The sequence below is a fragment of the Salvelinus sp. IW2-2015 genome, linkage group LG14, assembly GCF_002910315.2.
Source record: "Salvelinus sp. IW2-2015 linkage group LG14, ASM291031v2, whole genome shotgun sequence".
NCBI lineage: Eukaryota > Metazoa > Chordata > Actinopteri > Salmoniformes > Salmonidae > Salvelinus > Salvelinus sp. IW2-2015.
Window position 1 is genome coordinate 23,656,501 of NC_036854.1, and position 7,472 is coordinate 23,663,972.

Sequence of the window (7,472 nt, forward strand, 5' to 3'; positions counted from 1 at the left end):
ATCTGCCTGTAGTTATTGCCTGCTGGACCCAAGAGGTAAATGCTGTCATATCGAGGATGGAGTGTCATGCACTCCACCCCTCCTGTGACTTGACTGCACATGTCCATAATCTGTAATAAATGACAGAGATGGATGGGACTTCATCACTCACTGGAGACTTGAAGACAGAACCTCACCCAGAGAGCTGTGCAGGTCAGTGTGTTAGAAAGCCAAATCCTTAGATTTGGGCAAATAGACCATAGGAATAGAAATGGCATTCTAAATCAAACCAAATACATGTTCATTTCACACTTACTTCGTAAACAACAGGTGTAGACTAACAGTGAAATGCTTAACTACAGGTCCTTTTCCTATTAGAAATAGTGACACGAGGAATAAATAGACAGTCAATAACAAATAAAAATAATGAGTAAAAATCACATGGCTATATACAGGGAGTACCAGTACCAAGTCGATGTGCAGGGGTACGAGGTAATTGAGGTAGCTATGTACATATAGGTAGGGGTGATGTGACTTGGCAACAGGATAGATAAAAGTGAGCTGTAGCAGCAGCAGCAGTGTATGTGGTGAGTGTAAAAGTGCGTGTGAGGCGTCAGTATGCAGTTTTGCACATAAAATATGTGTGTGGGCGTATGTGTGTTGGGGTGTCAGTGTAAGTATGTGTGAGCGTGTGGGTAGAGTCCATATTCTGTGCATACAGCCACTGCAAGATTGTTAAAAAAAATGTTAATGAACGTAGCCATTTGATTAGCACACTACATCACCAAAAGTATGTGGACAACTGCTTGTTGAACATCTCATTCTGAAATCATGGCCATCAATATGGAGTTGGTCCCACCTTTGCTGCTATAACAGCCTCCACTCTTCTGGGAAGGCTTTCCACTAGATGTTGGAACATTGCTGCGGGTACTTGCTTCCATTCAGCCATGAGCATTAGTGAGGTCGGGCACTGATGTTAGGCAATAAGGCCTGGATTGTGTCGCCGTTCCAATTCATCCCAAAGGTGTTTGATGGGGTTGAGGCCAGGGCTCTGTGCAAATCCTGTCAAGTTCTTMCAAACCGATCTCAACAAACCATATCTTTATGGACCTCGCTTTGTGCACGGGGGCATTGCCATGCTAAAACAGGAAAGGGCCTTCCCCAAACTGTTGCCACAATGTTGGAAGCACAGAATTGTCTATAATGTCATTATAAGCTGCAGCATGAACATTTCCCTTCATTGGAACAATGGGACTAGCCCGACCCATCAAAAACAGCTCCAGACCACTATTCATCTTCCACCAAACTTTACAGTTGGCACTATGCATTTGGGCAGGTAGAGTTCTCCTGGCATCCGCCAAACCCAGATTCGTCCATCGGACTGTCATATGGTGTAGCGTGATTCATCACTCCAGAGAACGCGTTTCCACTGCTCCAGAGTCYAATGGTGGCGCACTTTWCACCTCTCCAGCCAACGCTTGGCATTGCGCATGGTGATCTTAGGCTTGTGTGCAGCTGCTCAGCCATGGAAAACCATTCCATGAAGATACCAACGAACAGTTATTGTGCTGAAGTAAACTTCCAGAGAAAAATGTGGAACTCTGTAGTGAGTGTTGCAATTTTTACACTCTACGCGCCTCAGCACTGAGCGGTCCCGTGCTGTCAGCTTGTGTGGCCTACCACTTTGTGGCTGAGCTTCTGTTGCTCCTAGATGTTTCCACTTCACAATAACAGCACTTACAGTTGACCGGGGCAGCTCTAGAAGGGCAGAAATTTGACGAACTGACCGGTTGGAATGGTGGCATCCTATGACGGTGACTGAGCTCTTCAGTGAGGACATTCTACTGCCAATGTTTGTCTATGGAGATTGCATGGCTGTGTGCTCAATTTTATACACCTGTCAGCAACAATTTGAAGGGGTGTCCACATACCTTTGTATATAAAGTGCATTCGGAAAGTATTCCGACCCCTTGCCTTTTTCCATATTTTATTACATTATAGCATTTTCTAAAATGGATTAAATTGTTTTTTCCCCTCGTCAATCTACACACAACACCCCATAATGACAAAGCAGAAGTATCACATTTACATAMGTTTTCAATCCCTTTACTCAGTACTTTGTTGAGGCACCTTTGGCAGTGATTACAGCCTCGATCGAGTCTTCTTGAGTGTGATGCTATAAGCTTGGCACACCTGTTTTTGGGGAGTTTCTCCCATTCTTCTCTGCGGATCCTCTCTAGCCCTGTCAGGTTGGATGGGGAGTGTCGCTGCACAGCTCTCCAGAGATGTTCGATCGGATTCAAGTCCGGGCTCTGGCTGGGCCACTCAAGGAGATTAAGAAACGTGTCCCGAAGACAGTTCTGCATTGTCTTGGCAGTGTGCTTAGGGTCGTTGTCCAGTTGGAAGGTGGGCTGTCATGTAAAGTAATCAAGTCCAGGTGGCCATTTGATTACTTTAGTTGTTCAGCAGTATCATGGCTTGGGGGTAGAAGCTGTTAAGGAGCCATTTGGTCCTAGACATGGCACTCCGGTACCGCTTGCCATGTGTTAGCAGAGAAAACAGTCTATGACTTGGGTGACTTGACAATTTTTGACAATGGCTAGTATATAGGTTCTGGATGTCAGGAAGCTTGGCCCCAGTGATGTACTAGGCCATACGCACTACCCTCTGTAGTCCCTTACGGTCAGATGCCGAGCAGTTGCCATACCAGGCGGTGATGCAACCGGCCAGAATGCTCTCGATGGTGCAGCTGTATAACTTTGAGGATCTGGGGACCCATGCCAAAACTTTTCAGTCTCCTGAGGGGGAAAAGGTGTTGTTGACTTTTCCTAGAGTGGCCCCAACATTAGAAAAAGTGAAACATCACCTTTGTTCATATTTCCATGAAAGCTGTACACCACCAGGGTACAAAGATTGTCTTAGGGTCATTTTTGACCCGGCAGTTATAAAATCATTTACACACCACAAAAACCACAAAGACACAAAGGTCCTCAATGAGAAATTGAGATTATGTGTGCTATTGATTAAACTCAGCCAGCAGCTCCTGAAGAGGAAGATCACCATGGTTGGCACAGTTAGAAAGAACAAGCTCCCCCCTGCACTCCTCGCAACAAGGGGGAGAGAGGCATTCTCATCTAAGTTTGCCTTCACCCCCACTCTAGTTTCTTACCTCCCAAATAGGAATGTGGTCCTCCTGAGCACACTGCACAAAATGGCTGAGATCAGTGATCGTGAGGATTCCTGGAGCAGCTGGAAAAGGCATTTGTAACCCCACACGTTCAAAGAAGGGAGCGCCTGCCCAGCACAGCAGCCTAAGCAGCGCTTGTGAAAGGAGGTTGAATCTTGCCCCGATCCACTTGAGGCTGCAGCTGGGGCAGGCAAGAGGAGGAGATGCCAATTCTGCCCCCCGAAGAAGGACTGTAAAACAATACAATGTGCTGCACGTGAGAAATACATCTGCAAAGTCCATGTACACACACTTGAATACTGTCCTACATGTGCTAATTAGAGTTGATTGATTTATGTTCTTCACGTTTTTGTTTTGTATCTTGCTTATTTTATTTATTGTTGTTGTTTATACACCTTGTGAGTGGGGGCAATGGTTACAAAAAATGTGAGAAGACTAGTATTTTGTAGTTGAATTCCTCATTGTACAGTATGTAAGAATATATCACTATGTTGCCAAAAAAGTTCAAGATTTTTTCGCTTCAATAGAATGCATTCAAAACTACAGTTGAAGTCGGAGGTTTACATACACTTTGGTTGRAGTCATTAAAACTCCACACGTTTCTTGTTAACAAACTATAGTTTTTGCAAGTCGGTTAGGACATCTACTTTGTGCATGAAACAAGTAATTTTTACAACAATTGTTTACAGACAGATTATTTAAATTATAATTCACTGTATCACAATTCCAGTGGGTCAGAAGTTTACATACACTAAGTTGACTGTGCCTTTAAACAGCTTGGAAAATTCCAGAAAATGATGTCATAGCATTAGAAGCTTCTGATAAACTAATTGATATAATTTGAGTCAATTGGAGGTGTACCTGTGGATGTATTTCAAGGCCTATATAATGACATAATGGGAAAATCAAAAGAAATCAGCCAAGACCTCAGGAAAAAATGGTAGACCTCCACAAGTCTGGTWCATCCCTGGGAGCAATTTCCAAACGCCTGAAGGTACCAGGCTCATCTGTACAAACAATAGTACGCAAGTATAAACACCATGGGATCACGCAGCTGTCATACCGCTCAGGAGGGAGACGAGTTCTTTAGTGCGAAAAGTTCAAATCAATCCCAGAACAACAGCAAAGGACCTTGTGAAGATGCTGGAGGAAACAGGTTCAAAAGTATCTATATCCACAGTAAAACAAGTCCTATATCGACATAACCTGAAAGGCCGCTCAGCAAGCAAGAAGCCACTGCTTCAAAACCGCCATAAAAAAGCCAGACTATGGTTTGCAACTGCACATGGGGACGAAGATTGTACTTTTTGGGGAAATGTCCTCTGGTCTAATGAAACAAATATAGAACTGTGGTCATAATGACCATTGTTATGTTTGGAGGAAAAAGGGGGAGGCTTGCAAGCCGAAGAACACCATCCCAACCGTGAAGCACGGGGGTGGCAGCGTCATGTTGTAGGGGTGCTTTGCTGCAGGAGGGACTGGTGCACTTCAGAAAATAGATGGGATCATGAGGCAGGAAAATTATGTGGATATATTGAAGCAATATCTCAAGACATCTGTCAGGAAGTTAAAGCTTTGTCGCAAATGGGTCTTCCAAATAGACAATGACCCCAAGCATACTTCAAAAGTTGTGGCAAAATGGCTTAAAGACAACAAAGTCAAGGTATTGGAGATACCACAAAGCCCTGACCTCAATCCTGTAGGAAATGTGTGGGTAGAGCTGAAAGAGCGTGTGCGAGCAATGAGGCCTACAAACCTGACTTAGTTACACCAGCTCTGACAGGAGTAATGGGCCAAAATTCACCCAACTTATTGTGGGAAGCTTGTGGAAGGCTACCCGAAACGTTTGACCCAAGTTAAGAAATTTAAAAGCAATGCTACAGAATACTAATTGAGTGTATGTACATTTCTGATCCACTGGGAATGTGATGAAAGAAATTAAAGTTGAAATAAATCATTCTCTCTACTATTATTCTGACATTTCACATTCTTAAAATGACATAAAACAGGGAATTTTTACTAGGATTAAATGTCAGAAATTGTCACGCCCTAACCGTAGAGAGCTTTTTATGTCTCTATTTTGGTTTGGTCAGGGTGTGATTTGGGTGGGCATTCTATGTTCATTTTCTATGTTTTGTATTTCTTTGTGTTTGGCCGGGTGTGGTTCTCAATCAGAGGCACCTGTCTATCGTTGTCTCTGATTGAGAACCATACTTAGGTAGCTTTTCCTCAMCGATACTTTGTGGGTAATGGTTTTCTGTTTTTGTGTCTGCAAAAGACAGAACTGTTTCGTGTTGTTACATTTTGTTATTTTTTCTCAGTGTTCAGTTGTTAATAAATATTCATGAACACTTACCACGCTGCGCTTTGGTCCACACCTTCAACAGACGACCGTTACAGAAATTGTGAAAAACTGAGTTTAAATGTATTTGGCTAAGGTGTATGTAAACTTCTGACTTCAACTGTATGTGTGTGTTCTTGTGTGTGTTTATTTGAATGAGAGTGTGTGTATTTGCATGTGTACAAACTCTATTTTAATGCACACTGCCATTAAAACACTGTAAAAACACGGCCCCTCAGTGTCATTCAAATGTACTTTTTATGTTTCATTTTTACTTAAAAAAAATACAAATAATTTAAAAACTTTTGTCCAACACGTTTAGAAGCCAACTATCACATATTTCAGAGCAGGTCCAAAATTCACAGCGCCTTCTGTTTAAGTGCAATTATATTCACTCTGAAAATATCTTATTATAATGATTCATGAAGATGTTATTCTTGTTGTTATTCACTAGGGTTAGTGTTTTAATAAGATAATTAAATTCAATCAGAAAAATGTGTAATTTTGGTATTTTAGTATTTGGCAACAAGAATAAAAAAATGAACAATCATTTCAGTGGTTTTGTTATCATTGCAATAGTAACATATTATATATTTTATGTTAAAATTATATGCAGTGTTCATAATGTTAAATAAGTACTTTGCAAGGTTTTCCCAAAATTCTGACACAAATTTACATTCAAAGAACAAGTGAGACAGATTCTCACCTAGTTTTTTCACAGAAAACGCCGATATCATCAATAGCCACAAATKAGGAAATCATAGAATTACATGGATATATCTTATGTAAAATGTTGAAGTRCACTTCCTTAACTTTGTTTGGTATACAGTATTTGTAAGGGCTTAACCATGCATTTTTCCAGACAATGTTCAAATTGCTGTTCCTCTCTCATTCCTTTCCCTCTTCCATGCRTCATCATTCTGCTCCGGAGTGGCTCGCTTGTGGACGTACTGGCAGGATAGGGCAGTGTCTTCAGTTGCGCGTCAAGAATTCTGCATACAGTAGCACGTTTGTATGAAGGTGTGGTTATTCACAGGCAAATTGTTATATGCTATGGAGGTACATTTGTGTCTTTTTGTCGAAATCAAAAACAATTGTTCTGACAGCTATTTTTTCCCCGACAGAAAAGGAAGTCAAAGCGGACACCTACGAAGATGGCATCTCAGGTAAGCAGCACTGGGCTGTATTGACGKATCCTCAAAAAATGACATGTGCTGCTTTAGATTGAACGGTCATATCTCAGTTATTGAGAGATATGACGAGCGAGTAGATTTACAGCCATTTTCACTGGACTATCTGTTGCTGCTAAGTCATGGGTTAGCCTTGCAATAACCAAGTGGTGAGAAACACAGCCCTCTATATTTAAATGTTTCAGGTACACTTTGAAAGGAGATACTGTATGTGACGCAGACACCTATTGGCATTATCTTCTATTGTTTGTCCTCATGGRTCTGTTTTTCAGCTTAAAGTACTCTGTAGCCACTCACGTCAWCCCTCTCCCCCTAAATCCTCTAGGTTATATCAGCTGTTTTGTTGAACCTCTCCCGCATCTGAACTGGCTGACAGAGGGCACAGCCTGATCATAGGTGAGATGTCACTTGGTTGAGTCAACAGGAAGTATTATTAAAGAGATGCTTTACATTGAGATCCAAGGTCAGTTTTGCATTTCACCTCCTGATTTAAGATGACTGACCGTGTTAGACAAAAAAAAACAAGGCTTAATCATGCTCTCTCGTCTGCAGGTATGTTTTGATGTGAGAGGAATCCAGTCCTGACAGCGCAATTGTGATGAACTGAGAGAATATTAGGGTAACACTGTCATTCATGAATCATATGCTATCTGCCGCTGTTCTTACCTCTCTCCCCACCTCGTCTTCTAATGCACACAAAAAAAGCAGAGAGTCTTGCCTAGTTAAAAACATTTTTTTTAAAGGTAGGCAAATCTGTACTTCAATGCCCACTATG

The 7,472-nt window shown here is 41.8% G+C and overlaps 1 long non-coding RNA gene across 1 annotated transcript; it reads left to right on the plus strand.

Moving 5' to 3' along the window:
* Positions 1-6,439: 6,439 nt before the first annotated feature.
* On the plus strand, positions 6,440-7,388 carry LOC139028615 (uncharacterized). The gene is made up of 4 exons (XR_011480815.1): positions 6,440-6,527; positions 6,632-6,673; positions 7,023-7,093; positions 7,250-7,388. It is a non-coding gene; the product is annotated as an uncharacterized lncRNA (long non-coding RNA).
* Positions 7,389-7,472: the final 84 nt, after the last annotated feature.